Source organism: Geotrypetes seraphini, chromosome 1 (assembly GCF_902459505.1).
Source record: "Geotrypetes seraphini chromosome 1, aGeoSer1.1, whole genome shotgun sequence".
NCBI lineage: Eukaryota > Metazoa > Chordata > Amphibia > Gymnophiona > Dermophiidae > Geotrypetes > Geotrypetes seraphini.
The window spans coordinates 69326436-69346872 of NC_047084.1; positions in this window are offsets into that span (position 1 = coordinate 69326436).

Here is a 20437-nt window from a genome sequence, read left to right on the forward strand (position 1 = left end):
TATGCATGGGGAATAGAAAGATGAGAGGGCAGATTGAAGGGGAGGAATGTTGGACATAGTGATGGAGAGACAAATGTGGCATTATGCTGGAGAGGGGTATTAGAAGGAGAAATGGGGCTGGTGGGCAGTGGTGAAAAATGTTGTACATGGTCCGAGGGATGAGCGAGGGAGAAATATTGGATGTGGCAATAGAGGGGGTGGGAGAGATGCCTGGATCTCTCAAGACAGATGGACAGTGAGAGAGAGGGGGAGACATACTGCCAATATGGGTGGAGGAGAGAGGAAGAAAAGTTGGACTCATGGAGGAACAGAGAGAGAGAGAGAGATGTTGGTTAGGGAAGGGAATGGGGTCTGGAGGAGAGGAAGCATGCAGGAGGCAGAAATAAATAAATATTAGAAATGCAACCAGAAGTTCATGAAATCACCAAACAAAGGTAGGAAAAATAATTTTATTTTCAATTTAGTGATCAAAATGTGTCAGTTTTATGAATTTATATCTGCTGTCTATATTTTGCTCTATATTTGTCTATTTTTCTATAGTTGTTACTGATTGCATATTTTAAAGTCATCTGCCTTGACCTCTTTGAAAACCCCCCGCGAATATAAATAATTAACATTTTCTGTTCATACAGTGTGCTTTGTGTTTTTTTAATTTTGTGGTTACCATTATGTATTAATAAGATTATATTGTGTGTATATGAAAAATGGATGGAAGAAATTGCGCTACAATTAATACTATTATTATTGGGGTGAGGGCAGGGACAGAGCTTGGGCAGGTCTGGAGCGGAGCTTGGGTGGGGGTACTCGGTTGGTATTTGTTAGGCTTAGAGGGTACTTGGTTTGAAGAAGCTGAGAAACATTGTAGACAAAACAATGAAACCTTCTGCCCAATATGTGGTGGCGGCCAAAAAAGCAAACAGGATGCTAGGAATTATTAAAAAAGGGATGGTTAACAAAACTAAGAATGTTATAATGCCCCTGTATCGCTGCATTGTGTGACCTCATCTGGAGTATTGCGTTCAATTCTGGTCTCCTTATCTCAAGAAAGATATAGCGGCACTAGAAAAGGTTCAAAGAAGAGCAACCAAGATGATAAAGGGGATGAACTCATCTCGTATGAAGAAAGACTAAAAAGGTTAGGGCTCTTCAGCATGGAAAAGAGAAGGCTGAGGGGAGATATGACTGAAGCCTACAAAATCCTGAGTGGAGTAGAATGGGTATAAATGGATCAATTTTTCACTCTGTCAAAAATTACAAAGACTAGGGGATACTCGATGAAGTTATAGGGAAATACTTTTAAAACCAATAGGAGGAAATTTTTTTTTCATTCAGAGAATAGTTAAGCTCTGGAATGCGTTGCCAGAGGATGTGGTAAGAGCGGATAACATAGCTGGTTTTAAGAAAGATTTGGACAATTTCCTTTAGAAAAAGTCCATAGTCTGTTATTGAGAAAGTCATGGGGGAAGCCACTGCTTGCCCTGGATCAGTAGCATGGAATATTGCTACTCCTTGGGTTTTGGCCAGGTACTAGTGACCTGGATTGGCCATCGTGAGAACAGGCTACTGGGCTTGATGGCCATTGGTCTGACCCAGTAAGGCTATTCTTATGTTCATTTACATAAGGGTATAATTTTTTTCCATTTCTAGTCTCCCAAACTTAGGCCCCCTTTTATCAAGCTGTGTTAGGGGTTATTTTTTTATCACCGGCCACTGCGGCAAAAGCTCCGACGTTTATAGGAATTCAATGACAAAAATATTGTCTGAATATGAAAATATAGTTTCCCGTGTGTCCAGGCCTAATGATCCCAATGAACTCATGTAAATGTTTAATAAAAATAGGGAAACTGGTGGAACCTGTAGACCACCACAGGAAGGGCTCCAAGCAAATGAAGATTCTCCCTCTTTAGATACATGATAATGTCTGATTTTTTAAAAAAGAACTAATCCCCTCTTCTACAAAACCGCATTAGCGGTTTTTAACGCAGAGAGCTGCACTGAATGGCCCGCGCTGCTCCCAACACTCATAGGAACTCAATAAGCATCGGGAGCAGCACGGGCCATTCAGCGCGGCTCTCTGTGCTCTCTCTGCGCAAAAAATTGCTAGTGTGGTTTCATAGAAGAGGGGGTAAATCACTGAAAAACAACATTAGAAACCCCTAATTCAGTTAGATTAAGCAATAAAGTATCATGGTCTACTGTATCAAATGCCACCAAAATATCAAATTGTAAGAAGGCCATTTGCAGCTCTGTTATTTTAAATGATGAACCCTTCAGAAACAGGAAAATACGTACTGTAGCTGACTGAGCATCATAACACCACAAACGTCACCAGTACACATGGACCTCTCCAAATGGCATGCATCGAAATCAAATTGACTATATCTGCATAGGACAGAGATGAAATCTGCAGTTTTGACTACAAGGACTAAACCAGGAGCTGATTGTGGAAGTGACCATGAGCTTTTGACATGCAAAGTCAAAGTAAGGCTTCGCAAGAAGATCATTAGAGACCTCCCAAAATATAATATTGAAAATATTCCATCAGACTATTGGATAAAACTAGACAACAGATTTGCATGTCTTGATACAGGAGATAGAGAGCCTGAAGAATTATGGAATGGCATCAAAATCATAATTAATGATGAAGCTAAAAAAACACTCCAGAAGTTTTCAAGTTTCAAGTTTATTTAAAAATTTGATTAATCGCCTAATCATATATTCAAGGCGATGTACAATGCTAAAATAATTTATAGCGTTAAGGGTATAATACAAGGTGCGCTACGTGGGTTAGCGCGTCGGACATTTCATCACGTGCTAACCCCCGCGGCACACCAAAAAACTAACGCCTCATCAATGGAGGCGTTAGCGACTAGTGCGGCAGGCGGTTGAACACACGGTATTCCGCGCATTAACCGCCTACCACAGCTTGATAAAAGGAGCCCTTAGTGCCTAAAGAAATTAACTAGCAGCCTATTTTCCTCAATATTGTACCAAAAACACTTGGGCCCTCTTTTACAAAGGTGTGCTAAGTGTTTTAGCGCGCAATTAGCATGCACTAAATCAACACATGTGCTAAACGCTAACACATCCATAGGATAACATGCACGCATTAGCGTTTAGTGCGTGTTTAGCGCACACTAAAAAGCATAGCGTACCTTTGTAAAAGAGGGGATTGGAGTTAAATACAAATAAATAAATTGGGTCTGATTCCTACCAAACCATAGAGGATTCACAGTGTGCACAGGAAATAGCAGTTAAGAGACGCATTTAAGAAAGGATATCCACCTCAGAATATGAACATCCAAATTAGTTACAAATGGATGCCCTGAAATGTCCTGACTAAATTAGATTGTAAGCTCTTCTGAGCAGGGACTGTCTATTGTATGCTAAAACGTACAACGCTGCATATGCCTTTCAGCGCTATAGAAATAATAAATAGTAATGTATTTTAAAACAGGATATAGCCTGTTTTAAAACACGTATGAGATAGATGTCCATGTACTAGAAACATCCAGCATGAACATCCACTTTACAAACTGAAACGTCCAAATTATGAACAGGGAGAACACAAGCCATGAACATCTGTCACAGAGACAGCCATGCAAAGCAGAGAAGTAGCTTAATAGTTAGAGTAGTAGGTTGAGACTTGGGGGGGGACCCAGGTTCAAATTCCACTTCAGCTATTTGTAATATTTTTTTTAATTGTGAGCCCATCGAGAAATGGGAAAATACCTACTGTACCTGAACATATACCATTTCAATAGCCTTCAGGCTTGCAGGTATCATATATTCAGATACAGTAAGTATTTTTCTATCCCTGGAGGGCTCACAATTTAAAAATAATAATAATTAAAAAAGAGCAAGTCCCTTGATTCTCAGTCCACTGCACTAACAGGCTACTCCTCAGATATGCATACTGCTCTGTTAAGAATGTCCACAGTATCTGCAGCTGTCGTAGAGTCTGGTATCCCTTGCTGGTTTTACATTCAGGGAGGAGGGAAGAAGGAGAACAGGAACCACTGGGGGATTAGGGAGCTTTTATCCCTGTAATCTTAAACAATCTGGGAGCAATTAACAGACATATCCATAACTAAGCATAGACAGAGTATGGCTTCTAAAATTCTAAAAAAGAACAATGATTAAATCAAAAGATCTACAGACAAAATGATAGCACCTGAGGCCACACGGACAGATTTGATGGCGGCCATTAGAGACATGTTGATTCCAACACTTATCTAGGCAATGGATTTCGGCGCTGGACTTAAAATCTGAGAAAATCTTGGGCCAGCTTTAAGTAATTCCATTCATTAAATGTTTTGTAGCCCCCCCCCCCCAGGTAATGTTAAATACTGCAGTCCAAGGGTACTGATATTCCTCAGTCCATTGCCATGCTTTTGTGATAGTTGTGAGTATATTCCCTGGCTCATTACCATGTTCGGAAAACTTGATTCTGTAAAAGGTCCGCTCTTTCTTAGTTTAGTCTTGGATTGCAGAGTGTAACACTACCTGGGTGGCCATAAAACATTTTCTAGTGCTCCATGTATGGCAACTAGTGGAGTTTTCCTTGCCTATTCACAGTTGATGCTCCAGATTTAAGATATTTTTGTCCATTGTCATCTTGCACCTGGTCATGAATGAAATTACTTAAAACTGGCCCAAGATTTTCTCAGATTTTGAGTCCAAATAAATAAACCTTATTGATTCTTATTCAGCAGCAAAGCTGATTAATAACCATGGCATTACTCATTGCTGATTGTATTCTATGGATGCTAAAATTCACCTCAGATTGGCACATTGGGCACTGACTACCTTCTCCACATGAAGCAAACCAATCAGGTTGGGAAGATATTCCATTAGGCAATTTGCTAAGATCTTGACAAAAATCTTGGTCTCAAAATGTACTGGTAATAATGAACTTGGTCTGTAAGAGTCCAGCTGCAACAGATCTTTTTCAGGCTTTGGAATTACAGTAGTACCTTGGCCATCTCCTTACAACATGCTTGCTGATCCATTACTGCATTGGCATTGGTCTAAGAAGAAACAGCTTGCATTATTTTATAAAATTTCTCTGGGAACCTAATGGGGCCTGGTATCTTGCATAACTAGCTCCTTTAATTACACCTGAATTTTTTCCATAGTCAGTGGGGCACTAGGCTCTCTGTGGTGGTTAAATCTCTTTCTATTTCTGTTAACATGTCTTTTTTCATATATTTATTTACTGTATGCCTTTCTTATTCATTCTTTAATTGCCTTTTATATAGTCTATTATTTTTAACAGACTGAATGCAGAAACTTCCCTTCCTGTTCTATTTCTCTTTAGCTTGGAAAAGAGACGGCTCAGAGGAGATATGATTGAAGTCTACAAAATCCTGAGTAGAGTAGAACGGGTACAAGTGAATCGATTTTTCACCCCTGTAAAAAATTACAAAGACTATCCCCCTGTTTTACTTAAGTGCGCTATGCGTTTTAGCACGCGCTAAATATACATGCACGCTAATCGCTAACATGTCCAAAATAGTGCTGCCCAATTTACGATTCGAATTGATTCGTTTTGTATAAAAATATCGGCCTGGCTGATTCGGTGACCAACCCTCCTCCCCGTGTCTCCTAAAGCAGGAGCAGCAGCGCTGCCTCTTGTTGGCCATCCACTACCGCTCCTGCTTTAGGGGGCATGGGGGAGGGTCAGATTGGAAATGCTGCAGTGTCCTCTGGCTCCCCCCTGGCAGCACTTGAGGCAAGAGTAGTAGCAGCCAGCACAGTACTGCATCTGAAAACATCAGAACTACAACATCTAGCACGCAGTGGGACACCTCAGCCTGTTCGATCGAGAATATGGAGGTGTCAAGCCTATATCCTCTCCCCAAGCAGCATAGAAGGGATGGCCACCTCTTGAATCCCTTACCCGAAGCCTCTCGGCATCTGCGCTGAAGTGTTTCACGTCAAACTTCGCACCAGCTCCCAACTTACGGAACAGATCGAAGGAGTCCATGCTTCCCCAGCATGCCTGAGAGGGGTGGGACTTCGAAAGGACTAGACTGAACAGAAATGAGTTAACAAAAGCCGGGTGAGGGGGCGTGGCAGTCTGCAGCTAGTCCAGCAGGAGCAAGAGAAGTAGCTAAGGGCTTATTTACAGTGAGCTAAGGCATCAGCAAAGTCTATTTATTGTGGGCATAGATTATTATGGTAGTTTGTTAGTAAACGAGTTCCTCCCGACCTACCCATGGAGTTTTATGTAGAAAGAGTAAGGATAATGGTTTTTGATTTACTGCCTTTCTGTAGTACAATCAAGGCTGTTGACTTATTATATGGAGGCACGTTCTCTGTTCCCAGTGGGTTCATAATTTAAATAAATGTGCCTGGAGCAATAAAGGCCCAGAGTCACAAGTAGCTGCCGTAGGATTCAAACCCAGCTCCCTAGAAAGGTGGCCTAAAAATCCCAAAATTGTCTCCCATCCCAACCAGCCCCCTCCTTTAGATGTCAGGTAATCTTTCTACCTTGCTCTCTCACTACTTGCTTATGCAGAAATGTCCTGTGCATGCTTAAATTCTGGTAAGGGGTGGGTAAGAATAACAGCTGCTTAGGGAGCCCAATCGGTTTTGGAGCTAGAAACATCCCTATGAAGAAAGAAGGAGACCCTGGCAAGCGAGTTATCAGAAGACAACCAGAGCCAGGGACCAACATGATATGAATAATGACCAGACAGCAAAAGGTAGAAAAAAATCATTTTATTTTCTATTTTGTGATTACAATATGTCAGATTTGAAATGTGTATCCTGCCAGAGCTGATGTTAGACCGCGAAAGTGAGCTAGGATTTAACAAAGAGAGGAAAAGTCTTTTTTATTTTGTTTACACCACAGCCCCAGTGTGGGTAGGAGAGGGCAAAGAGGATGAACCCACCAGGATGTTTGAAAAAAACACCCAATTGGGCAGGAAAATCGAAACGAATCAAAAAATTGATTCAATAGGCTGAATCAAATTGAATTTTTTTTTTCCTGAATCGAGCAGCACTAGTCCATAGACTAACATGCACGTGTTAGCATTTAGCGCGTGGTTAGCGTGCGCTAAAATGCTTAGCGCACCTTTGTAAAAGGAGCCCTAAATTAAAGGGAAATACTTTTAAAACCAAATAGGAGGAAAATTTTTTTTCACTCAGAGAATAGTTAAGCTCTGGAACATATTGCCAGAGGTTGTAATAAGAGCAGATAGTGTAGCTGGTTTTAAGAAGGGTTTGAACAATTTCTTGGAGGAAAAGTCCATAGTCTGTAACAGTGCTCCCAATCAGGAGCTGTGTGTCAAAGCAGCTCCTGATTGAATAAGGCCCGACTTCGTGCAGGAAGAGGCGGTCAGAGCGTACTGCGAGAGATTTTCTGCACTCGCGGCGCTCCAGCTGCTCTCTCCTGCCTCTCCCGCTGCCTTCTTCTTGTCGGCAGTTCGCGGTTGGAAAATACCGCGAATGACCAGGACCGCGAACTGCCGACCACGAACAACCGGGGGAACGCTGTATTAAGAAAGACATGGGGCAAGCCACTGCTTGGCCTGGATTGGTAGCATGGAATGTTGCTACTCTTTGGGTTTTGGTCAGGTACTAGTGACCTGGATTGGCCACCATGAGAACCGGCTACTGGGCTTGATGAATCTTTGGTCTGACCCAGTAAGGCTATTCTTATGTTCTTATGTTCCTCCCATCTTTCCTGTCTAAGACTGTAGTTCTACCCCTTACCTCTCACAGTCATTTTTTGACTATCAGACCCTTCCCCTCTCTAGAACTGTAAGCCCTTAGATGTAACCCATGATAGGCGGGATAACAAATCTGAAATAAACTCTGAAACACAAAGCCATGGTAGCAATTCTTCTGTGGCAAATGCACCGAAGCCCAAAGAAATTGAATGGATTTCAGTGCATTTGCCGCGGAAGGTAGGTGTCCTACTACTGCCTAACCAGCCAATCGGGACGTACGTTTAAAAAAAACAAAAAACAAAAAACTCCCGAAGCAGAATACCTACATTGGCAGCACCCCCATGAGCCTAGGGAGGCCTACAATGGTTTGGGGTCCATTGACGTCTTTTGTAGATTTGTTATAATTGCCCTTTATCTTTATTTTCCATTGTATTGCACCCACACATCCAGGGGGAGTGGGAGCGGGAGGGGGGTATAGCTTTTGTTTTGGTATTATTCCTGATGTTAATGATGGATGGGGGAGGGAATTTTATCTTTTGTATAGATTCTGATTGTTTATAAGTGCTTATTTGATTATTGTTATTTGTATGTAAATTGTATTGCACTTTTTGTTGGCATTAAAAACTAAATAAAGTTAAAAAGAAAAAGAAAAGTATTACCAAGGTTTTTAATTAATTAAAACTTATTTTAAAGTCAAGATGGCTGCCGCTGTCTGATGCTGGAAGGACGCCTGAGAGTGTTTTCCTTACCTCTTTGGAAATGCCGAAAAGAAGGGGCAAGAGTGTTGGTGGTGCCTCCCAGCGCTCAGGACCCACGGTTCCTACAATTGAAGACATCTTCAGACGCCTTCAAAACGAGCAAGTCGGTTTGGGGAATCGCCCGATGGAAGCGTCGGTAGAGAGGAGTGCTTCGACGACATCCCATGGGCTAGACGTGCCGCTGCCGCTGGGAGCTAGCTCACCGCGAGAGGAGAGCACGTCAGACGAGAGTGTGTTCTCCCCTCGAGAGGCCAGCAGGTCGGAGGGCTTGCAGCAGGAGACAACTCAGAGGGACTCGTTCCCTTTGGAGAAACCAGCGACTGGGACAACTCGTGCTATGGAGGAACAGGGCACTGAAGAGGTAGACCAGACATCTGAACTATCTTTGCCTACACTAACAATTCCTTTTGTTCCACCAGTTAAACCCCCAGAAGTCACTTTAGACTCGCTCTGGGAGTTAGTTGTGGCTTTGGGTAATTCTCTGACTCCTCAAATTAAAAACTTAGATAAAGAACTTAAAGACCAGAAAGAAGTTATTAAGAATTTGAAAGAAGACATAGAAATATTGAAATCTGATACCCAAGAAGATAAGAAGGACATAAAAATGATAAAAAGTAATCATGACTTATTGGTAAAAGATAACTTGATAATGAGGAGAAAATTGGAAGCACTTGAAAACAATTCCCGGATTAATAATTTGCGTTTAATTAATTTTCCAAAGGTCTCTTCAATTTCCCCAAGAGACATGATAAAGCGTTACTTTCTGGAAATATTAAAAATTCCTGAGAATTCATTACCTCCAATGATAAGAGTATATTATTTACCTATAAAGACTCAGGATGCTCAGAAGAAAGACGTAATTGGAAAATCCCAGGAAAGTTCTGTGGATGTATCTGCTTTATTAGAGCAGTCGGACAGAGAAGTGGCTATTCCAGCCACTCTCCTACTGACTGTAGTTCTGGCTCCAGATAAAGACTTCCTGGGTTTTCATATTCAAATTTTTCCGGATGTCTCTAAGGAGACTCAAAAGAGAAGAAGGGAATTTCTAATGTTGAAACCTGGTGTGACCCAGATTGGGGGTTTATTTTTCCTTAGATATCCTTGTAAATGTGTAGTAAGGTATCATACTTTGAAATATGTGTTCTTTGAACCAGCTCATTTGACAGCCTTCCTCTCCACGAAGCGCCTTGGGAATGAAGGAAAATCAGCGTCCAAGGAATAATTAGCTCCTTTTCAGTATCAGATAATGTGATTTCCTTTAGTTATTATTTTGTATCCTTAAATCACTCCGTTTCTTAAGTCTTGGATCCTAATTTTGAGGACTAGTGTGCGATTAAGTTGAGAGTTATTTCTTCTTTTTTGGAAAAAAAAGTTTTTTTAATGTTGTGTTTAATATTATGTTTTCTTAATTGCACTTTCTGTACAAGATGATATGCTTGTTAAATAATGTAAAAATTTCTAAAATAAATAATAATAAAACTTATTTTAAAGTACTAGGGATGTAATTACAAACAAGTAATGAAAACTCTCCTCTTGTTATCCTAATTAGAATAATTGACTATAAATGAAGAGAACTGATAGGAGTGAGTGGGAATGAAGACTGAACTTGGTTCTGCAGTACCTTCTAGAGAAGTGTTCTTCAACCGCCGGTCCATAGAAATTTCCTGCCGGTCCATAAGGCCGGCACGTGCATCAGGCCCCATTCAGTGCTCTTTAGCCACCGGTCCACGGTGTGATCAATGCAGTGTTATCTTCAGGCCGGCTCCCTCATCTTCAGTGCTTCAGTACACAAAGCCGTGGGTAGTGTCCTGCGCTTGAACCGTAAGCCTTCTCTCTGACATCGCAACGTCAGAGGGAAGGTTTCCAGATGAGGCGCAGGAAGTGCGAGGAGCCGCTGCCCACGGCTTTGTGCACTTCAGCACTGAGGAAGAGGGAGCCAGCCCGAAGATAACACCGGGGGGCAGGCCAGAAGGCAAGGCACAGCATGGAGGGAGGGAGACAACCATGGTAGGGGGAATGATTTTATTTTTAATTTAGTGATTGATTTACATCCGCTGTCTGTTCAGGAAGAAATGCATTTGTTTCTTTTCCTCTGGGGTTGTACTGCATGCAGAGTCTTGCATCTTAGGGTTTGTACTTTTAGTTTTTGGTCCCGTATTTGCATGGGATTATCTGTGTTCAGGTAGGAATGAATATTGAGAAGCATACAGTATGCTCTGTGAAGTTTAATTTTGTGGTCAACCATTATGTGTTGTTAATTCGATTATATTGTGTGTGTGTTGTATATGAAAAATGAATGGAAAAAATGGAGTTACAATTAGTACTATTATGGGGGTGGGGTCTGGGGTGGAGATTGGGTAGAGATGGGCGAGGTCTGGCCCACGACTTAGCCCAGTATTCTTCAACTGCCGTACCGTGGACCGGTGCTGGTCCACAAAATAATTATTTTATTTCCGCCAGTCCACAGGTGTCAAAAGGTTGAAGAACACTGTTCTAGAGGCTGTCTGTAGGCTATGACAATTAAGTTCTACTTCTAAAGGCTGCAAGGAGAAAGGAGGAGGTGGTACTTGGACATCTGGAACCGGGCTTGGAGGGACACTCTCGTGGGAGGGGGACATGGGGGGATAGGGGCGGGAAGGGGGTTTGACCAGGGAATCAAGTTTCAAGTTTATTTAAAAAAATTTTAGACCGCTTGTTCGGGTTTCTAAGCAGTTTACAATGTAAAATTACATAAAAATGCATAAAAACACATAAAAACAAGGGATACTAGATAATATCCAAACATAACAAAAGGTTTTGATGGAACGTATGGAACTACCTCAAACAATAGGGTAATGGGGAAGAACTACAATTATTATAGAAAAGGAGCGACATAAAAGGAAAAAACAATAGGTTAGGGTAAAAAAAAAAAAAAAGTTGTTTTAAATTTTGCCCTTAGAAGGACAGTTGTTATCCAAAAGCATCTTGGAACAAGAATGGTTTTAGTTTTGTTTTAAATCGGATTCACAGCGCAAGTGGTTAGGCAGCGAATTCCATAGGGTAGGGGCAGTAACCGCAAAGTTATTAGAACGCAACGTATTAATCAATTTTAAAGAAGGTATGACAAGGAGATTCTGGGTGCTTAGGGCCCAAAGAATTAATCCTGCCCTGCTAGCTGCTTTAGCCTTTTCTCATAGGGAAGTCATCCTATCCCTTTTGTCATTTTCACCACCCTTCTCTGTATCTTTTCTAATTCTGCTTTATCTTTTTTCAAATGAGGCAATCAGAATTGCTCACATTATCCGAGGTGTGGCCACACCATAGAACGATTCGAGGGTTATTATAACATTTTCATCTTTGTTTTCCATTCCTTTCCTGATTAACTACTAACATTCTCTTTGCTTTCTTAGCCACCGCCACACACTGAATTGAGGGTTTCAACATACCCTCAACAATGACACATTAGTTTTTTTTAAATGGCTAGACACTAATGCTAAAATTATTGCACAGCCAGAAATACAACAAATTTTTTAAAAGCCCTTTTTGCTAGAAAGACCTACTTAAGGACATTAAAGTCCACTCACTAGCACAGCTTAGTAAAAGGACCCCTATGATACTTAAAGTGGAACTCAGGCAAACTCTGCTGGATTTCACATTTGCATCGAAAGTTATGCAAACTGAAACATGACGTTAACATAAACCAACACTTTCCCAATGCTTCCTGTAGAGAAAGTCCAGAACAGCTGAATTTGTGTACATTTTAAACTTGTGAGCATTTTAGCACCAATCACTGAGTCTTCAACCGCTCATAAATAGGTATTTTTTTCACTAATAGATTTTTCAGATTTCTTATTTTTATCTATTTGAGTTATTAATTTGCTCACTGATTCTATGTCTTGGATCCCAAATTGAGGACTTGAGTTTAAAGTTAAATATCTAATTCTTAATATTTTGCTAGATCATTATTATTTGTAATGTATCTTTTCTTTATTTTTTTTTTACTTTTTCTTTTTTTTAACTTTATCTTTCTGTACAAGTGTATACTTGACATGCTAATGAAAATATGATAAATAAATAAATAAATAAATAGGTAAACTAGGATTAATAAACCATTCTTCTTCCCTTGCTAGCTTACCCATACAAGTATGTGTACTTTTCTGTACAAAATGACTTATTTCTAAGGTTATATCCAAATTTAAAGAAAATTTTAGAAGCAACTCTATTAAACGTAATTCAAAAAGGAAAAAGTGTCTAGATCATTTAGTGTGAGGTGGTCAAATGAAAAAGCACTGCCAATTAATTAGCAAAATAGCCCTCAAAATCCAAAGGATAGAAACTCAGGAAGTCAAAAACTTCACCAAAGAGCATGTATGACTATCACAGGTCCTCTCCGGGGTAAAAACTCCTACAATAGAGGGTAAAAACTCCTACAATAGAGGAGAAAACCATACTCAAGCAAAAAAAAAAAAAAAAAAACGGGCTAGTGTGTATAAGTGCTTAAAACTGTCAGTGGCCACCAAACACCAAAGCTACTAAGAAGGGGGAAACACAATAACAACAGAGAAACCCGTAAATGTTCCCGCATTTCAGAAAAATAGTCAGCTGATATCACACACACACAGCTTAACTTAGCATTGCAATATTGTGCAGTTTCATCAAAGACGTTCAGCCAATGATTGTAGACCAAGGAGCAACTTTCTAGGTCTCACAGACATAGAGAAAAGTCTCAAGAAGAGAAAATGTACTTCCTTGTTTCGCTGGATACACTGCGTCAGGAGATGCCCACTTCTAACCAGTAACTGCACCCTAGCCCGGGTTTTGGGGTTTGTTTGTTTTTTTGCTAGAGTGTGGTTTTCTCCTCTATTATAAGAGTTTTTATCCTCTAGTTTGGTTTCCTGGAGCGGACCTGTGATAATCATACATGCTCTTTGGTGAAGTTTTTGACTTCCTGAGTTTCTATCCTATGGATTTTGAGGTCTATTTTGCTAATTAATTGGCAGTGCTTTTTCATTTGACCACCTCACACTAAACGATCTAGACACTTTTTACCTTTTTGAATTACGTTTATTTTTAAGGTGCCACTGACCTACTAGTTCAAATCTACTTGGAGGTGGTTTTCCAGTAGCTGGATACTCATCAGTTAAAACTGAAGCTCCGATGCTCAAAACCTTGCCTTGAAAGTAAGACTGGTTGTAGTCAGTCTTACTTGCAAGGCAACTCAGCCTCCAATGCTCAAAAGGGTTCTCAGGGGCTTTTACCAATCACGGTAACAGCTACCGAGAACGAAACCTGCCCGATTCAAATCAATTCACCGATTTACTTCGGTCGAATTGATTTGATCTGGGAAAAAAAATCAGCCACACCCAGCATCGTCATGGTCCAGGAACTTCTCCACAGCGGCAGCCTTCACAACATGCTGTTCTTGCTGGCATCGGGCCTTGTACTCTGCCAGTCCTGCCTTCGTGGAAAAAGAAAGTAGGTGGGATCTGGCAGAGAGGAAGGGCCGACGCTGGCAAGAGCAATGTGTTGTGAAGGCTGCGCTGCCAATAGTGTGTGTGTAGGAGAGGGGTGACAAAGAAAGAGAGCAAGTAAGAGGGGAGGAGAACGGGAATAGGGGGAGTTATCAAACCTTGGGGGGGCATGGATGGAAGATGCTGAATCTCGGGGTGGGGGGGAGGAGGTAAATGGAAAATAAAGATGCCTTATTGCAGGGCAGGCATGCAAGGAGATGGACTGGAGACAAGAGAGAGATTAGGTAAGGCAGTGGGGAAGAGTGGGAGAGGCTGAAGTCAAAGAGGAAGGAAAAGAGAGAGATGCTGGGACAGGGGAGCGGGAAGAGCAGAGGGAAGAGAGAGAGAAATGAGGAGATAAGAGTGGGAAAGATGCTAAACCCACAAATGGAGAGGAAAAAAAGAGAGAGATGCTTGCTCCGGGATGAGGGGTATAGGAAGCAAAAGGGAACAGAGGGGGAAAAGCTGGTCAGAAGGAGAGGGAGGGCTTTAGAGGGAGGGTTGGGGCCACAGTGGATGGAAGAGGCAGAGAGAGAGAGAGCAAATATATGGAAGGGAGAGAGGACAGTCACTGGATGGAAAGAAAAGAGTGAAGAAGATGTTTAAAGCAGAAGCGATAAAATGTAGAAAAAAGATTTTTTTTTGTGTTGCTTTATTGTAGCAGTAATTGATAAATGTTTTAAAATAGAAAATGGAAATAATCTTTTTATTAATTAATACATTTTTTACTAACCAGGTCAGGATACCATAACAGCAGTATACTGTACTGACCTGAAAAATGAGGTTTGGGCCTTTGAAAGCTAATTTACCCCTTCCTTTACAAAGCTGCGCTAGCGTTTTTAGCGCCGGCCGCAGTGGTAACAGCTCGGACGCTCATAGGAATTCCATGAGCATTGGAGCTATTACCATGGCGGCCAGTGCTAAAAACACTAGTGCGGCTTTATAAAGGAGGGGGTTAAAAATGGATTAGTTGAATAAAATTATATATTTTTATTTTCGCTTTATTTCTATTTGTTAATTTGTAAAGCAGTGATTGTCAGTTTTTACAAATCTACATCTGCTATCTTTTTTTTTTTTTGCACAGTATTAGGGGACATGTGTTACTGTTTCTGTGGTGTTGCATTGTATGCAGAGTCTGGCTTCTTGGCTGTTTAACTTTTGTCTACATATTTCTCTTTTGCGATTACTTATTCCATACTGGGCGAGAGTATATCTATGTTCTGTATGTATGAAAAGGACATGATTTTCTGTTAGCCTGACTGTGTAGGATCGATCTGTATTAATCTGGCTTGTTTAATTTTACAACAAAAATTGATTAAACTTTAAACTTAAAAAGCTGTGTCACTGAAAGCAAATTGAATTGAAAAACCGATTCAATAGGCCAAATTGAATTTTTTTCCCCTGAATCAGACAGCTCTACCAAGAACACTAAGCAAATGCATTACAAGCATCTCATTAATATTAACATTAGTGCTCTTTGTAATGCACAGAAGGGAACGCCTACCTTTTACCAAGTCAAAATTTCCAGCAGCTGTTTGTGCATCTGTTATGTGAGTGTATGTTCCGCACCTATAGTCAGAATGCAGCTGTTAGGTGCAGGACACTCAACTCACATAAGACGTAAAACAGCTGCATCCATATGGGGGTGTTTAAAACAAATTTTTTTTAAAGCCCAAATACTTTATTAATAAGCTGCTCGTGAGCTCCAGCAATCAGGTGCTATACTGGGTCTGCACAGAAGGGCTGTGCCTACCACTTAGCTCTTCCATGCAGACACCAGGCAAGGTTCCTCCCCCTGTTACTGGGCTACTCAGCACAAATAACGTACATTTGATTGTTGTTTGTGCTGAGCATAGCCCAGAAAAACAAAATCGCTCCCAACTCAGTATTTTTTTATTGAGTTGCAGGAACTTTGCGCATCCTGTCCTGAATTTGGAAAATATCTGTTTGTTGGCTGGTAGGTCATCTTCCTTTACCGTCTGTGTCTACTTTATTAAATATATGCTGTACCCCTGTGAAATCTTTTTGGTATTTTGGGGGTTTCTTTTTTTGAAGTTCAATGCTGAAGTTGCTGCAGTGATACACAGTCTGGCTTTTATTCTTTATGGCTATTTCGCTCTTTGAATTCTTATTTTGGGAATCTGTTATGCATTATTTGTATTGAAGCTGGAATACGGAAATGTGCTATACTGTGGTTTGAAGTATTTACTGAAACACTTTCAGACATTGCAGAACGGTGGGTTGCGATTTTTGGCAGGAGCCCATAGGTGGAACCATGTAACACCACTGTTTCTTAGGTTTTGTTGATTGCCTATAGAATTTTGATTTGGTCAGCTTGATTCTGAACTATGTCCCTTGTAGGACTCTTTTGCTGTAGTGCTCAGGCCTCCTTGGTGATTCTTCCTACTTTAGAGGTTCACCTTGTATCTACTCATACTAAAGCATTTTTTTTTTTGGGGGGGAAGGGGGCTGGCTCCAATATTATGGAAATCAGCTTCCATTGGATTTGCAGATAAAACTATCCTTTAAAATTATTTAAATCTAAATTGAAGACATATTATGTTGTGCATGTCTTCAACCGGTAGTTTCACTTCTTTTCTTCTCTCTCTGGCCACTGTGGAGAACTGATAAGTTTTATGTGTGTGGTGTTTTTGCCTGTTGTTTTAATTTATGCTTTGAATTCATTGTAATTTTGGGTTTTTTTATATTTGATTGTAAGACTTGGCCTTTTTGATAAGATGGTATATTAAGTTGAATAAATTATAAACTATAAAAGGGCAGTTCTATAAATGATACCTGCTTTGAGTGTGCAAATGTACAGTATACCATTTTCGCATATAAGTATAACTTAGACGTGTTACATGGCAGCAAAGCAACTAAGCACTATTCTGTTAAGTAGCATTCGCATGGAGGAAGATGCCAATTATGCACACAACTTACAGAATACTGTTAAATTACACACCCCCTTGCCACCTTTAAGTGCCCACAGTTAAACATCAGATCTGAAACCTTGGCACAACTAAAATTTAGGTTATGCTAATATTCTGTAACAGAACCTGGACACGTGAGCATCAAAGGTGCTTAATTAAAAGGGGTGCCATTTATACCATTGCCTCCAACATGCACAGTACAGATTTGCTTTACTAAGCCGCAGTAGAAGTGCCCGGAGCACTAAATGCTCTGACACTCTTAGAATTCCTATGAGCGTCAGAGCATTAGCGCTCTGGGCGAAGGTTGGTAAAAGAGGGCCTAATACTGCCCTAGGAATTAGAGCAGGTTTAAACAATCGTCTTCTGCCTGAAGTCCTCCTTATTAAAGAAAAAAAAGGGGTAATAAGATGATCAAAGAAGTTTTTATATTTTGATTACTTCAACTATGATAATGGCCGCTAAAGATTGCTGGTCAAGTATACATATTCCATCAACTCAAAATAAAGCTTTATAATTTTTTGTTTTAGATTTATATAAAAGATCTCATTAAACATATAGGGCTCCCTTTACTAAGCTGCGTTAGGGCTTTAAACGCACAGAATAGCGCACGCTACATTGCCCCGTGCGCTAGACCTTAACGCCAGCATTGAGCTGGCATTAGTTCTAGCCGTGTAGCGTGTAATAAAAACGCTAGCGCACCTTAGTAAAAGGAGCCCATAAAATATTCATGGGAGATAAGCATATCATAAATTTCCAGAATTCAGATCGCAGAATCTCTATGATTTAAATATCATTTCAAGTCCGCATCCTGTGCTCCTTTATTTAATCATATATGCGCTGCCTCTCGCAAAAAATCCCCCGAGGAAGATCTGTCTTCAGATTGAAATGCCCAAATTTTTTGAGAGGGCGTCAGGAGCTTGCACTACAAGTCGGCGCTGTTCATAGCTAATTCCACTATAAGATATTGTAAGTGTTGTCCTCTGTTTTTGCAAATAGCAACATTTATGAAAGAAACCAGTATTTATATAGCACTTGAAGTTTTTGCAAATGTTTTTTAAAAGCAAGACTTTATAAAAGGGACCTATGTTTAGACAGCATCCACAGATCATTTAAAAGGGAGGGAGGGAGGAATGAGCGTATATGATTAAAGAAAGGAGCAGATGCGGACTTGAAATGATATCTAAATCATAGGAGGTCCTATGATCTGAGTTCTGGAAATGTATCTCCCATGAATATATTATATATTTAATGAGATCTTTTTCATAAAACAAAAAATATAAAGCTTTATTTTGAGGTGATGGAATATGTATACTTGACCAGCAATCTTTAGCGGGCATGGCTATTATCATAGCTGAAGTAATCAAAATATAAAAACTTATTTGATCATCTTATTACCCCTTTTTTCTTTAATAAACCTTTGATATGGGTAGGATGTTATTTTGAGAGCCTGCATCTGATTATTGAATAGTCCTACTTAGCAGTCCTCAGAAGTGTTCCTTTTATTATCCTTTATAATCACTACTTTCTCATTTCAAAAAAGCCCAGAAAATCCTTATGTTACAAAATAAGGCCACCCCTGAACAACAACAAAAAGGGCGTAAGGAGGTAGTAGTTGCCTCAGCAGGATAGCAAGCTGTTACAAAATATTCACACCCACTCAAAGCGAATACATGAGGGAAAAAAAATTAAAAACAAACCACTACACTAATCAGACTGCCTAAACTGCCAGCCCAGCTCCTCCGGTCTTCATGTTCCTGCCAGCAGGAGAAAGGGTTAAGCAAAGACAACCCCCCTCCCTTCCAGTTGGCTTCAGCACAGAGAAGCGCTCGTGCTGTCCGCGCGCCGGTTAGAACTGGATCCCGCAGGTCTAGTGCTGCCCGGGGGCGTGTTCTGGTGTAAGCCAGTCAGCTCGAGCCGTTCTCTTGCCTATGCGCTCTCCTACGTGACTGTGCTCACGGAGGACCTCGCAGAGTACACCCTTGTTTGCAACCCTGGAGGAACAACAACGTGGTCAGCAGCAGCAGCAGACGTCAGGGCGTCGGAGGAGCTCTCTGTTAGCGCAGTGCGTGGAGAATCTTCAGTGTTGAAAAAAACATGTCGGCGCCCTCCACTCCCGGCTGCCTGCTGCCAGGACAGCTGTTGATTGTGTAGCAATCCTGAGTTATATTTGTCTCCAGAGGGGCGTCTGGAGAACCGCGAACTTTTATGAGAGTACAAGGTGTCTAGGAGCGACCTTTTTGGCACGTATCTTGCATTATGCACTGGGTTAACGAGGAAGATTTGTGTTCAAACGTGCCTCCTTTGTGAGAGTAGTGGTTGAGTGTGGCAGTATTGAAGGACCTCTTTAACGGTATCAAAAAATTGACAAGAGGCAGGTAGCACCATCTTTCTCAAAACTGACACATTTCAATCACTATATTGGAAAATAAAATCATTTCCCTACCTTTGTTGTCTAGTGATTTTATTTTTCTGTGCTTTTAACTATGTTTCCAGGGCCATTGACTGTTTTTCTCTCCGTCTTCACTTTCTGCATTCCATCCATCTTTGGCATTAACATTCAAATTTTCTGCTTTCTTCTCAAAATCTACTTTTACATGGTCTGACATCTCAAAACCCCCCCCCCCACACACACACACACAGTGTAACATTTCTCTTTCCCTTCCTCCTTTCTGCCCCCTATAGTCCATCTCCCTTCCCTTCCTCCTTTCTGGCCTCCCTCCCAGTACAACATTTTTTTCTCTCTTCCTCCTGCATGCTTCTCCTCTGGTCCTCCTTCCCTCAACCAAACAATATCTCTCTCTCTCTCCCTCCATGAGTCCAACTTTTCACTCTCTGCCCTCTCCCCCTACCCCAATGTAACATTTCTTCTTCCTGTCCTCCCCATCCATCTTGCCCTCACCATGAATCCAACACTTTCTGCCTCCTGCACGCTTTCTCTTTCAGTCCTTGCCTGTTCCCTCAGTGGCATCCCTCCTTCCCACCCCCAACCCAACATGCTCTCTCCCCATTCACCATCTCACCCTCCCCTCCAGTGTGTAGCATCTTTCCTTTTCCTCCTTTTCTGCCAGATCCAGCAGCACCTCTTCTCCCTTCTGCAGCACCTCTCCCCCTGTCCTGCCGTACCCCTTCTCCCTTCACTGCTCCCCTTGTCCAGCAGTACCCCTTCTCCCTTCCTCCTCTCCCCCGCAATACCTCTATTTTGCATCATGCAGTCTGTACACAGTCTCACACACTGGGCAGGAAGAGAGGCTCCGGCGCTGACGTCAGCTGACTTGAAACTTCCTGCTGCCTTCATGTATCTGCTGGGACTCATTACCTCCTTTCTCTGGCCTGCCGCTGCTGGTCCAAGGGTGCAGAGACAAGATGAAGGCAGGAGTCCCGGCATACACGACAGCCGGCACCGGAGCCTCTCTTCCTGCCCAGTGTGTGAGATTGTGTACAGACTGCGAGCCGCAAAATAGGACCTAGGGGGCTGCATGTGGCCTACAGGCCCTGAGTTTAAGACCGCTGATATAGACCAACTAGGGCATGAGCGATAGAGGACCAGTATCTACTTCATCCTGGGCATGAAATATATCTAT